The sequence below is a fragment of the Molothrus ater genome, chromosome 21 (genome assembly GCF_012460135.2).
Source record: "Molothrus ater isolate BHLD 08-10-18 breed brown headed cowbird chromosome 21, BPBGC_Mater_1.1, whole genome shotgun sequence".
Classification (NCBI taxonomy): domain Eukaryota; kingdom Metazoa; phylum Chordata; class Aves; order Passeriformes; family Icteridae; genus Molothrus; species Molothrus ater.
Genome location: NC_050498.2, coordinates 1818316 through 1833049, shown reverse-complemented (window position 1 = coordinate 1833049; position 14734 = coordinate 1818316). Strand labels below are relative to the sequence as shown.

The following is a 14734-nucleotide window of genomic DNA, read 5'->3' as shown; positions in this document are numbered from 1 at the left end:
CCCCATCCCATGGGGGCTCAGCCCTCCTGCAGTGCCAGCTGTGGCTCTGCTGGAGCAGGGATCCTGCACAAGGGGGGAGTTTTCCTCTGCAGCTCCAGGGCTGCTGCAGATGGGCCTGGGCTCCCTCTGGCCATGCAGGGCAGCAGAAGCTGCTCCTCTGGCAATGCACTGGGCAAAGGCTGCTGTGCTGTGCCAGGCTCCCATTGGATCCAGGTAGGAATGCTTGGCTCCTGCCCTGGGCGCAGCATCTCCCCATGGGATGCTGGAATTGGATCAGCCCTGCAGGGACACTCAGTGGCCATGGACAGCAGAGATCTCCTGCAGGGAGGATTGGCTGGGGGAGAGATCAAGAAAACTGCCCCAAGAACAGCAGAGAACTGCCCCAGCTCTGACACATGGGGACACAACACACACACATCTCACAGCCCAAGGGAGCTCCTGTGACCCAGCCCTGTGGCAGGAGTGGCAGAAAGTGTTCCTAGCTATTAGTGATTAACTCATCTGCAAGTGAGAAATGCAATTGGGCAGGAAAAGATTGGATCCTCTCTTTTAAGACAACCTCATTAGTACTGGAGTTGGAGGTGGGTTTGCCTTGCTTCCCCAGGCTGGTGCAGGGTCCTTGCCTGAATCAGGACTGCCTGAGCAGCTTTGAGAGGGGAAGGAGATGGAGTAGGAAGAGTAAAGTACCACCCTCACACCTCTCAGGGTATCACTGATTATTAAGTAAAAAATGTAGCAATGTAATTTAACAGTTATTTTCCCCCTCCTGTCTTTGGAAGAAAAGCATAATTTTCTGTATGCCCTTGGTTTAATTCTGGCTTGTGTCTGTCCCATGACTGACTAACCCTGGCTGTAGCCAATACATTTTACAGTAGCAAGATTACTCCTTCTCAGGCTGTGAATTGGCTTTTTCCACCATCACTGTGGCCTTTATCACTGCCAGGGAGTGCATGGATAATGCAGCCCAACCTTGGAGATGTTTTGGGCAGCTTCCAGTGCCAGGAGGGGCTTGGAAGGGTCTAAACAGGGCTGGGTGGGCTGGACAGGCTCAGCTGTCCCCAGGGTTGGGCAGGGACCCCCTTTGTGGCATCCTTGGTGGCCTGGGAGGAGCTGGGGAGGTGAGAAGCCTCAGAGGCTGTGGCTGGGGAGGGGGAGCATGTCCTGGGGCCAGAGCCTGAATCCTGCAGGGATGGGCAATGGGAAGGGGCTTCCCTGATGAGTGTCCTTATCTGAGAAACAGCACTGAATGGGGCTATTCCAGTTTATTCGGTTTTTTGTTTGGTTTGTTTCTCTTCAAGGAAGCAGTCAGTTTGGCAGTGGGCTCCTAGGAAAGCCTTGCCTGTGTTCCTGCAGTATTTATTGTAATTCCTAGAGCTGTCAGTCAGAGCACAGGCTTCGAGGTGCAGACACAGCTCACATTGCTTACAGTCTGTGAGAAATATAATGATCTGCACCTAGTCAAGGGAAGCATTTAATGAAATCTCTTTCAGACATGGGAAACTAAGGTTTTTACTGCTTGTTGATAAAGTCATTCTCTTCTTACTAAGTGTTCTGTTGGGAATGGAACTGAAAGCTCTTGTGTCTGATTGTTTCTTTTGCTGGAGCTAATGTTTTGAATACATGTTTGACTCTGGAATAAATGTTTTCTGTTATAGTGTGGTTGTTCCTGTGCAAAGAAGGAGCAAAAGACTTCTATTACTAAGTGATTTTGAGAGTCAACAGTTCAGGGGAATTGGAAATTATGAGCAAAAAAATCCTGAGAAATAACTGAGGTTACTACAGCCCCAGCTGACCCCAGGCAGTCACTGGACCGGTGATGCTTTAATGCAGGGCACTGCCCTCGTGTATTTTATTTTCCTGTGGTGCTTTATTTTCCTCTGCCTGCCTTGGCACATCCTGCTGAGGTGGATTAAACCCTCAGAGGAGCAGCAGGGCCCCTGTCCCAGATCCAGCTCTCATTTTGGGGTCAGGAGCAGCCAATGCTCACTGTGGGGTGTGGAGCAGGCGTGACTGGGTCTCAGAGCCACCAAGGCTGTGAAAGTGCCCTGGGAGATCAGCCTGAATGGAGCAGAAAGGAGCACAGATCTGCAGTTTGTTACCAGTAGAAGCCCTAAGAAGAAAAGCAATGGTTCCTTCTTCTGTAGTTGGTGCAAGGCCTCACCAGCAGCAGCACACCAGTCCCTCCAAGAGCTGCCAGCTTGATGTGCCCCATGCAAGTGAGGCAGAGAAAACATTCCCAATTTACCACCAACACATTCCCAATTTCTTTCTACACTTGGAGCTGGGTCTCAGTTTTGCTTTATGAAGAAGAAAATTCTGAAGCTTTGGGGCTTTGATTTTTGAATATATATTTGGTATTTCAGTGTCCAAGCCTGGCAACCCTGTTAAGAATTTGTTTTTCACGAGTGGCATTTCTTACTGCAGTCGTGGCATTTGATAGTTTCCTCCATCTGCAGATCTTCCAAAGTGTTTCTCCAGCCCAGCCTTCCTTGCAGGCTACAGGCAGAGACTGGAGAAGTGAATGTCACCTCCTTCCCCTTGCCCACATTTGGACTCATGCCATTCACTCTTCAGCTGGTAGGGAAGAAATTGTGGCAATTTTTGCAGTGGTTCAATGTGAAATCCTTTCAGCCTCTTTCTTTGCTTCTTCAGGGAAACTGAATCCTTTAGGGGGGAAAAAAGGGGGGGGGAAAGGTTGGCATACTGCAGATTTTTGTGATTTTTTTTTTGGGAAAAGATGAGGCAATGAGAAAAGATGAGGCAGGCCTGTGTCTCTTGACTCCTATTATTTTGGCTGGAATTTAACCTGTTTGACTCTGCCTTGTTCCAAGCAAGGGAAATCACGTCCATCTTTGGCAGAAAATGTTTTGTGCAAGGGCTTTGTTGCAAGGAAGGACTGTACCAAGACTCTACTGTACTTCACTGTAACTTCCACTGCCTTTTTTTTGTAATAGCTGACCTCTTGGTCTTGGTGAAAATACCAAACTGGTGGCTCTGGAGTCCTCCTTGTGTTCTCAGGGCAGCTGCAGTGGGATGTGCTCTGTTCTGCAGGCACCCTTCCCCTGGCTGTGCAGGCACAAAGGGACCAGCATGGCCCATTGTACCCTCACTCTGTTGGCTCAGGTGTTTCTTGAAACTGAGAGGAGGTTTTGGGGGTTTGAGCCTGTTTCCTGGTCTGTGGGGGTTTTCATGGTCATGATTTTTTGTTTGGGATTTTCTTGTGGTTTTGTTTTTGGTTTTTTTTTTGCAGGGAGTCAGAGTGAGGAATCTGTGAAGTCAGATTGTGAGGAGAAAAGCTCATTTCAGAACACCACTGTGAACAATCCTCCCTTACACCACAAAACCTGCCAGCCTTTCAGAGATGGTGTTTGGGGAGAGGTGTTTCTCTGAGCATCCAGCTTGAAACATCCTGAAGTTATTTGATGATAGGTTTTATTTTTGATGGTCAGCTTTTTTCATAGATTCTTTATAAGGAAACCCAAGATCTGGACCACCTGGAGCTGCTAGCCAACTCCAACAACTTCTTGGAACCCTGGGATGGAGGACAGGAAGGGTTGTGGGTGATGTGTAACAGGAGAACATGCTCTGTATATGTTTCCTGCTCCAAAAGAAATAAGAGAAATTAGACCAGTGGCTTGGTAAATTATATGAAAAATAGACCTTGCTTGCTAATAGACTGTGAAGAAACTGATGTAGTGAAGATGATCTGTAATATTTCATATTTCTCTGAGGAGGAAAAATTATAAACTTGATGGTGTGTGATTTATTCCTGTTTCTGAACATAAAGAATAATCCCAAAGTCAGGTGTCTGTTTCACACTCTGAGGCCAGGGGCAGGATTTACTCTGGGATTTGGTATGAGGACTGAGAGGAGGAACCCCCTAATTAATGATGGAGTTGGAAAAGTCTGCAGATGGGATGGGTATGCAGAAACTGCAGCCATTTCCACATGCCTCAAAAAGCATGGTGGCAAATACATTAGATTTGTTGGTGTGGTTTTTGATGGTTTTTTTTGGTTTTTTTTTCCTATCACTCCTTCCTTTTGCTCCCATTCTCTTGGCACATCCAGGGGTTTGCCCTTCACTGCAGTCCTGTCCCTCCATTCATGCTGTGCCTCTCTGCTGAGATGCTTTTTGAGCCCAAGTCTTATGCAATTTAGAAATTCAGTGAACAGTTTCCTAGGACCAGTTTCCTTTGTTCAGCTCCTGAAAGAGTGGATCTTCATCTGATTCCTGAGAGACCTCCATGGTTCAGAAAAGATCACAACTTCTTTTGCTTCTTGGCCTCAGGACCAGCTGCTGTGGTGATGGTCTTGAGGATGAAGTACATGAAAGCAAAGACCTTTGAAATCTGACATATTCTGAAATAGAAGAAAAAAGGAGACAAAACCCAAACCCAAGCCACAGAGAATGCCACAGAAGGTAGGCCATACAGGAGGACATGTGCTTTTTTAGGGATTCAGTGGGATATCATGTATAGGAGGAAAAACACAAGCACAGAGGCTTTTGGGTTCTTCAGGTACTTTGCAGTGTATTTGTACCCACAAATTTTCACCTTCAAAATATGTTCTGTGGAAAACAAGAACATTGTAGAAAACTTGTAGAAACAATAAAATTGTTGGCTAGAGTCATACATAGATGAAACAAGGTTATGGTAGAGAAAGACCAAGCCCAAACTGCAGCCTGCAGTAGTTTATGATTTACAGTGAGCTGTCTCCTAAGACAGGAGGGACAGATAATGGATTTTGACTCGACTTTCCTCAGCCCATGAAGAGAAAGCATGACAGAAAGTGCAAAGGTGCTTGAGAGACAAGATGACAAGCAGACATTCAAAACTTCACTCTTTGGGTGTTGACATAATGCAAGCTGTGGTTAGGTGAGCAGTTGGAGTGTGACATAACAGTGCTGGAGGTTGTGAGGAGAGGGAGAAAGCCAAACCTCCTGATAATGCTGTGTGGGTATTTTTCAGTGCCTGCAGCCTTATTCTGAAAAGGGCAAGTTCACAGATGTTAGGGCCAGAGGGCAGGCAGAGGGCTGGGAAACCTTGCACCCTTTGGGTCACCAGTTCAAAATGACCCTGCTCCATCTGAAAGTCATTGCCATCTGCTGGGGGGCTGCAGGCCAGCACAGAATGCATGGGTGGCACCAGGCCAAGCACAGGCAAAGGTGGAGCAGACAGCAGGACCTCCTCTGATAGCCCTGAGGTTAAAGGGGCCAAGGTGACCCCCTGTGCCCCCAAAGAGGCTCAGTGGCCAAGCAGAAAATCTGTAGGAGGCAATGAGGAACTGCTGCATTTTAATTGGGTTGGAAGGCAAAGGAACAATTTGATGTCTAAGGCACGTCCTTGTAACACTCTCCTTCAGCATTAGGTTATTGTACTTCGTACTCTGGGTGCTTGTGTGTCTTTTGCAAATAGATATTATTTAAAATTGGGAAAATCAAGGAGAAAACAGAATGCTTAGGGCACACAGAGTGAACTGTGTAAGTGCATGTATCTTTCACATGCAGGGTGCTCACAGGTGGGTTAGTTAAGCTGGTAATCTGTTCATTTCTCACATTTTCCAGTCAGAGTTCTTTTGCTGCAGGGTGCCCACTAAAGAGACCTTGTCTATAAGCACTCCTAAGTGACAGCTGGGAGACATGCAGCATGAGTTCATTTGTTTATTCTTATCTAGTAGGCCCCGAACAAACTGATGAACACTTTGATTTGACAAGGTCGTTGTGAGGATTTGTGAGGATTAACCTATATGTGGCATTTACCGAGAGATCAGACAGGTCATGAAGATTGGCATTAGGCAGTCTAAGAAGATCCTTCTCCCCTCCCCTCTCCCCTGAAAGCCTCAATCCAATTACTGTCTTATTTTTGACTCAATAAAAGGGAAATGAGCGTGTGCCATCCTTCAAGAGGAGTGGATGGTCCTGTGATGGAGCAAGGAGCAGGGTAGGGCTCTCTAATGATCTGCCTCTCACCTGGTGGTGGGAGATTATTCACACAGTTGTTGGAGTCATGGCCTCTCATGGCTTCTATCACACTGCTCCTCTTGGGAAGGGAGAAGGAGTTATCTTTGTGTGTTGAATGAAGCACGGACACAATGGGTATTGTTATTTACACTTGTGTGTTCAGAGATAACAGTGGGGTTTGAGGAAATGCCTTTGGAAGTGACTGTAAAAACCCACCATTAATTTAATCAAACACAGCCTCCCTTGGGGGCAGATGAGGATTTCTGTGCAGAGAGCACAGCAAGGCCTGGCTCCCTGCACCCAGGACCTTTGTTGTGTGTGTCTGGGACTGGGACAGGGACAGGGACAGGGACAGGGACAGGGACAGGGACAGGGACGGACTTTCCCTGCCTTTCCCTGTGCTCACTGTGCAGACTCCAGGGCACTGTCCCTCAGCCATCTCTCGTGTCAGCAGCTCTCTTGCTGTCAGGACATGTCTTATTTACCATTGCTTCTCCTGCGTGCAAGAGCACTGACATGCCTTTTGCTGAATGATGTTCAGTGCAGCCTGTTTATATTTCTGTAGCTCTGCAAACACCAACTGCTTTATTGTGAGAGTGCTCTGGATCCCCTCTGCCAGAGCAAGATGTTCCTCTGAGGAGCTTGGCAATCTTTTGCACAGGCTGGAAAAGGGCAGGATGGTGTTGTACCTGCCCAGGGGCACCACAGGAGGAGAGCTTGACATGACTGAGCTGGGGGTGTAAAGAACTGGGGCACACAGGGCACAGCAAACACTTTCATCCTGTGAAAATCTAACCAAAAGTCAGACTTTACACTTCGATTTAGAAGGTCTGAGTGCCAAACTCATTAAATCTCTGCTTGTGCCAAAAAGCCGTGGAAGGGCTTTTTCCCTGATTTGTGGTGCTGTGTCACTGCTTGAGGGGGCTTTACTCCTGGAGGGCTCTCTGGGGTGTGGTCACTCGCCAGGGGTGGGAATGCAGGAGAGGATGGTCCTCCCTGAGGTCTGACTTGAGAAAACCTCATGGTGAGGGGTGAGAGTGGTGAGAAGGGATGAGGGATAGATGGATGGATGGATGGATGATGGATGGATGGATGGATGGATGGATGGATGGATGGATGGATGGATGGATGGATGGATGGATGGATGATGGATGGATGGACGGATGGACAGATGGATGGATAATGGATGGATGATGGATGGATGATGGATGGATGGATGGATGGATGGATGGATGGATGGATGGATGGATGGATGGATGATGGATGGATGGATGGATGGATGGATGGATGGATGGATGGATGGATGATGGATGGATGGATGGATGGATGGATGGATGGATGGATGGATGGATGGATGAGGGATGGATGGATGATGGATGGATGGATGGATGATGGATGGATGGATGGATGATGGATGGATGGATGGATGGATGATGGATGGATGGATGGATGGATGGATGAATGGATGGATGGATGGATGGATGGATGGATGGATGGATGATGGATGGATGGATGGATGGATGGATGGATGGATGGATGGATGGATGGATGATGGATGCATGGATGGATGATGGATGGATGGATGATGGATGGGTGGATGATGGATGGGTGGATGATGGATGGATGATGGATGGATGGATGGATGATGGATGGGTGGATGATGGATGGATGGATGGATGGATGATGGATGGATGGATGGATGGATGATGGATGGATGGATGGATGGATGGATGGATGGATGGATGGATGGATGGATGATGGATGGATGGATGATGGATGGATGGATGATGGATGGGTGGATGATGGATGGATGATGGATGGATGGATGGATGGATGGATGGATGGATGGATGGATGGATGATGGATGGATGGATGATGGATGGATGATGGATGGGTGGATGATGGATGGATGATGGATGGATGGATGGATGGATGGATGGATGGATGGATGGATGGATGATGGATGGATGGATGGATGATGGATGGATGGATGGATGGATGGATGGATGATGGATGGATGGATGATGGATGGATGGATGGATTTATTGAGCTGTGCTTAAACTCTGTGTCCCAAACTGTAGGATTTGTGAGCACTCCAAATTCTATTATCATGATGGGGGGTTAATTATTAATTTATTCTTTAATCAAAACTAATTAAAAATAATTTTGAAGAGTAGGAAGCTGCTCATTAGGATGCCAAGAAGGAAATGACTCCATAAACTGAGCTGTGAGACATCCCCTAAACCCAGATGTTTGCTTTATTGCTGCTGCTGACTGAAGAAGCCAGTTCCAAACTGCACATCTGCTTTACAGCACCCCTGCTCAGGGGCTCTGGACTCCAGGGAGTGCTGCTGGGGAAAATCCCTGGAGAAGGGCAGGAGCAGGGTCTCCTGGGCTCAGCTCTGCCCTGTCTGTATGGTCCTGACTGGTTTCCATCATATTTTTCCATGTGTCACAGGGCAGAGCTGGAAAGGCAGCTCCCATCTCTGCCTCCAGCAGTTTGGTTTGTGTGATTGTGGTGTCCCATGGGAATTTACAAGGTTACACCAGAAGGAACAAGATTGGCTCAATTTCACTGCCTTTTTTCCTTCTCAAAATGAGAGCTGACAGGTCTGAGTTTGTTTCCAAACAGAGCTGCCACACAGTTAGGTTTTAGTGTTGGCTGGCCCTGCTCATGTTGTGGTGTGTGTTGGAGCTGCATATTCCAATTAACTTTTTATGGCCCTGCACGAGGGGGAGATAAGTTAATGTGAACCAAATGTGTGGTTAGCACCGTGGTACCTGCTGCTCCTCTCAGGGAATCCAGATAACAGCACTTCTGGCTCCAGAGAAAGGAGGGAGTAATTGCAAGTCAGGGCTTTATAGGAGGAACCTTGAATTGGATAGTTTAAGGCAGTTTCCAATTGAAAAGAAATGCAGAGCAGATACATGACCCCAAAAAGTCCTGCAAGGTTTCTGAAATGTATTCAGAAAATATATTGAAACCATACTGTGGGTTGTTTGAACAAACCAGGGCTTTCCCCAAGAGCTTTCTGCACCTCCAGTTTCATCCCTCTGCCCTGAGCAGGAGCCCTGAGCCCGTGGGGGTGGCAGAGCTGCTTTGTGTGAGGCTGTGCCAGGGGGGGACTGGGCACCTGACGTGGGCTGGGCTGTGAATTGCAGCATCCCGAGGTGACTGATGGTTGGATTCTCTGGCAGGGCTTTAATGGGCTGAAAATACTGCCTGTATCCTTCCTGGTGTGCTGGCTACTTCTGAACATAAAGGGATGCTCAGTGAAATGATCATTTTCTACCTAATAAAAATCCCACTGAGAAAAATGTTGATGTTTTCTACTTGTCATCTAGTTCCTGCTCTCCCTCACCTGTCTGCTCTTTCTTTATCATTTTAATAGTCAAAGATACAGTAATGAAGGATGATCAGTCTTAAATCAATTAGCAGAGCTGCTAGTTAATGCACTGTGATTTTCCTCGAGTGAGGAAGCAGGTTTGAAGAGTGGCATCAGATGAAATAGGAAGCAAATTACCTTCTGCTTTCTTAAAGATGCTGTGAAAACCAATATTAAAATGCCTGTTTATCCTCAGCCCCTACCCCCCACCTTGTGACAGCTGTTCTTAACTCTTCTAAGAAGTCATAACCATCTTCTTTATGATCTATTTCTTTTTATAACATTTATGTTGCAGGGAAAGTTGTCTAGTTGTTTTAGTGATGCCTGGCTTCTCCTCCTGGCTCTGCTATTGTCTTTGGCCCTGATTCAGCAAAGCACTTAAGCACATGATTATCTTTACTTTTATGGGATGGTACATGTGTTTACAGCTAAGCATGTGCTTAAGTGCTTTGCTGAATCAGAGATTTTGTCTGTAACCTTGGATTTATGTCTCAACCTATTCACAAGTAAAATGAGCTTAATGGTTACCTCCAGTGATACCAGGAGATGCAAAGAAAACACAGAATGGCTCGAGTTTCTTTCCCAAACAGCAAAACCCAAATGGCCAATCTATTATGTATTGCTTTGTTTCAGTATAAACAAGCCTGTAGTGGGTTTCTCTAGCTGGAGCCATCCAGACATTTCTGACATTATCAGTAATCCATTACATTTATTGTTCCCTATGGGTTTGTTGTTCTTGTCTTCAGTGTTTTTGTCAAAACAACCCTCCCTTGCCTTTGGTTGTGTTTTCAGACACTTAGGTACGTGTGTGTGTGTGTATATATATATATATAATATATACATATATATATAACTCTGCTTTCAAGTCCAGACTTGGAATTAGAGCTCCTCTTAAATAAATAAGGGTTGTGCACCTAAATCCCATTGGCAGCTTTGAGAAAAACACCCTCTGGATTGATAATAATCTGCTGGGATTGGATTGCAGTGCTTTGACTGATATGGCAGAAGTGACTTCTAAATCCTCACCAAAAACAACCAAAAAACAACAACCCAGTTTTCTTCTCTGGTTGATTTCCAGCACACTTTGGAGGGGCCTGAGGAGTGCTTTACCACAGGAACAGACAAGGCAATATTCTGCTGGAAGTAGCAATTCCCATTCCTTTGGAGGAGGGCTTATTCCTACCTTATTGTAACCTTTTTTTTCCTTTCAGGCATAATAACCCAAAAATACCAGCTTGCATTTGACATGATAGCTGTGCACCAAGGTGTGACCCCAGCTTCAGCAGGGACAGAGCTCCTGAAAACCACAGAGCTTTTACTCTGCGTCCCACTGGCACTCCCCAGGGCCCACTGTGGGGCTGTGATTCCAATAAATCACACAAAATCTTTTTTAATCCCATCCTAAAAGCCCTGGGTACAACAGAACCAGTTGTATTACCCTTTATTATGATTTTCTACTCCATGTTCTTAAGACAGGCTTTGCTGCCAGCAACACAGGCAACTTTTAGTGTTTTGCAGTACTTTTCAAAACCTGTTAAAATCCAAGTTCCCTTTGAGGAAGGGTATAACTCTACTTTCCTTTTCAAAGCCTTGGAGTAACATTTCCTGTCTTGTTTCACATCCAGTGTGTATTGTTGAAAATCTTCAGAGAAGGTCAGATTTTACTTTACTGCTTTTTGGAGAAACACTAATTTTGGTATTGAGGTCATGATCTTCATACACAGCCATTTGCATTGGATATAATATATATATATTTTATATATATATATATATATATATATATATATATATGTATATGTATATGTATATATATAATGCAATATCTATAACCCTCAACATTTACAAATGTTCAGGGTTATATATATTTCTGGGCAGAAAATAATTAATTAAATTCTGTCTCTTGACTGGCTCATAGATGAAGTGTAATGGCAGTTTGGAATATTCCCTAGAGATACTTCAAGCCAGCTGTCAGTCCCATCATGTAGATTTTATCACACAGAGAGAATTGTTTGGGAATCCTTTTCAAAAAATAAATAAAAATGCTGAGAAATCCTTAAAACAACAGTGAATGTTTAAAGAGAAAGAGGTATTCTGTGGAAAATTGTGTATGTTTTGCACGTTTCAAAAAGTATAACTTTAAATTCTGAAATTTTACACAGTGGAAAAGAGCTGCTATGGTGAAAGTTAGAGTTTCAGGGAAGTTTGGCACTAATACAGGCACAAGGACTGTTGTGGCACTGGAATACCCAGGCTCAGCACTTCAATCTGCCTTGGGGACTTAAACCCTCACTTCAATAAAGTTAAATTATTGTACAATAAATAGAGATAAAAAATGAGCATGCTTAATGCAGAGCTGCAAGACTAGTTCTCTGTTGTCTATCAAGAAAACCAAGATTAATTGAGCAGCACTCTAAAAATAAACTCCCTGGATCCCCTGTTTGTATTGCAATAAACAGGGAAGCTGGGAGAAGGGGTTGGGATGTTTGGCACCAGTGCCAGGCAGGTCTGAACCTTCAATTCCTCCTCCTTGTGGGTTTCTGATGTTTTCTGAGCATCCCAACACTTGGGAAGGACTCAGAGTGGCCAAGCCCACCCCGCAGAACATGTGCTTTCCTGGACTTTGATGGCTTTGTGTCCAAGCCAGAGCAGCCCTGGGTGAGAGGAGTTTTACCCTTGGGGGTATTAAGCTGATTTCTTGGTTATTCTTTGTGGATTTAAATGCTGAATCTGAAAAGCTTTGAGACAGGACCAAGAGGACCAAGTGTGTGCAGTGTGTTGGGGTATTAGAAGGGCTTTCTCAAGGAAAGAGTTGCATGTGTCACATCCACGTGGCATATGGATGGATCTGGGGTAATTGATGGAATAAAAGAAAATCAAACTTCTTTCTGCCTCTCCCATTAAGCTGCAGTTTCTACAAGCTAGGCCAGTAGAGTCTTTGTGATTGGTTTGGGGGTTCAGAAGAAAATTCAGGCTAACAGAACAGCACCAAAGTTCCAGGAGCTTTAATCCTCTCTCCAGTAATTACCAAGAATTTCAGATGCACGCAGGTAGAGATCAGCACAAATCATTTCCTGCAAGTGAGGGGGTTGCACTGGATTGCCTGATGGCTTTTGGTTGATAGAGTTGCATAGCCAGTGGTTATCTCCTTGGTCCTGGCTGAGTTCCACCTGGATTTCCCATTCCTCCAGTGCTGCTGCTGCCCATAACGTGGTGTCTCTAAAAGCAGAGCCCTGTCTGCCCTCCTGCTGCAGGTGTGGGTGTTGCCTGAGACACGTGAAGGAGATTTCTGATCCGTGAAATGTCAGTGGAGAAAGGGCAGAGTTGTTTTCAGGTGAGGGCTTGGCTGTAAGAAGCCTCTTAGGAAGTTATGCTGAGAAGTGTGATTTGCACAGAAGTGTGCTGAAAGCCACATTAAGCTCCTTACTTAAGTTCAGATCAGTGTTAATTCAGTTGTATTTACATCCTAAATAGCTTTCACATTAGTCAGGTATTGTCTTGCAGTGTAGTTGGGATCATTTAAGAAATTACCTCTTCCTAGCTGACAGTTGCCACCCATGGAGCCATTCCAGGTTGTTTCAGGTTCAAGAGAAACCATTTCTTCCCCATTTTCTTGTCTTGTGTCTCCCCATGCCGATGCTTCCATTGGTGCTATCGTCCAGGAAGCTGCAGACACAGGGAACAGCCATTTCCTAATTCTTCTGTACTTCTTACTTTCTGACAGGCCCTGGAAGAGCTGCTTCTCCCAGCCCTCTCTGTGGGGAGGGACACAAGTTGGGCTGCTGGGAAGGTGATGAGCCCTGAGCTGCTCCATTTCCCTCTGGAACGGGGCAGGGGGAGCAGCTCTGTCAAGCTGGTCGCTTCAGGAGTGAGTAACTCCTCACCCTGCTCTTGGCTGACACCCCAAGAAATGTCTAGCCAGAGGAGAGCTGCTGTCCTTAGCCATGGTGTCTGCTCAGGGGTTTGCAGCACTGCTCAATTAACACTTCACCAGTTTATTCAGATTAACTTGCAGTTTGTAAGTGTGAAAAGCAAGCCCTTGATGATACCTGGCTGTGCAATTCAGGGCTGTTTGCTGAAAGCCTGTGGTAAGGTAATTAATATGGTTGCACTTTCACTCATCAGTAAGCATTCAGCTCCAAGGACCAAGTTAGAATACATTTCTTTGTCCTCTCTAAAATAGAAGAGAATTTTACACCTTTCTGACTGTCATTCAGCTGGGTGTTACAGCTTTCTGGTGACGCCAGCTAGAGCTAATTTTAATCTTACCAAGCCTGCCAGAAGATGAGTATTTTTGACATAGGAGTTCCAGGGTGCCTAAAGGAATTCAGTTCTTTATAAAGCCCTGTTTTCTTATTTACACCTGTCTACTTTGAGAATGTTTTTAAGTGCCTCCATTTGTTTATCAAGTGCAGAACATTTGTTCAAAACAATCTCTGTAAGGGTATTGCAGTCTATTAAAAATGGTATCATTTTAGGTGAGAGAGCTGTTAAGCTGAAGAATTTGGAGTATTAGGAGCTGTCACAGCCAGGTGTCAGGGCCTGAGTGTCAGTGAGTCTCATCACTCTGTGCTGCAGGGTGACAGGGTTGGTGCAGGAACTTAAGAGAAGCATAAAACAAAACTGTCATTAAACTTACTCCAGTCGTTTTTCACTATTTACCTTCATGTTTATTATTTCATATGACTTCACCCTGCCATTCCTCAGAGAATATTATTAAATATAATGAATTCAGTTAGTTACAGGCCCCATATCCAGGCTTAGCCTTAGAAGCTCCAGCTTCCCTTTGATCTTCGACATACCAAAATGTGTGATTATGCTATAAAAAGATAATAGAGAGAACATCAAAGGAAAGTTGAAAAATGCCAATGTGGCTTAGTAACATAACAGCTTAAGAATAGCAGCATAACATGGAGACAACCCTAGTTATGTCTTAATGCATTTTAATATGTGCTCTGCAATAACACAGTAACACTGGTGTCTGCAATCAGGGAAGCTCTCCCTTCTCTGGGAAATCTTTTCAAATAGAGGATATATTTGCAAGTTACTATTGCAGTCATGATAAGTTGTGTGGAAGAAATTCTGTTCATGTAGGTGATCACTGGAGAGGCTTTCCCACCTCATCCCTGAGCTCCTTTCATTCCACCTCTGGAGTCAGGCAGGGTTTAACCTTTGAAGGCAACAAGAACTGCCTCCCATGGGAACATCAAAGCCACTTTGGGCCAAAGCAGTGATTTAGGTGTACTTACTGTACCTCAAGCTAAATGTCAAGTGTGATTAAACCTTCCTATCATGTCGTGCTCCAAGTAACAAAGTACAGGGACTGAGGAGTGGCTGCAAGCCCTGAAGACATCTCTGCTTGGAGGGGTTTTCAGTTTGGATGTTGTGCTGT

The 14734-nt window shown here is 45.3% G+C and overlaps 1 protein-coding gene across 7 annotated transcripts in view; it reads left to right on the top strand.

The window, feature by feature from the left end:
- The window catches only part of AUTS2 (activator of transcription and developmental regulator AUTS2), a 795423-nt gene that overhangs the window by 400819 nt on the left and 379870 nt on the right, over positions 1–14734 (top strand). The gene's annotated exons all lie outside the window — the stretch shown is intronic.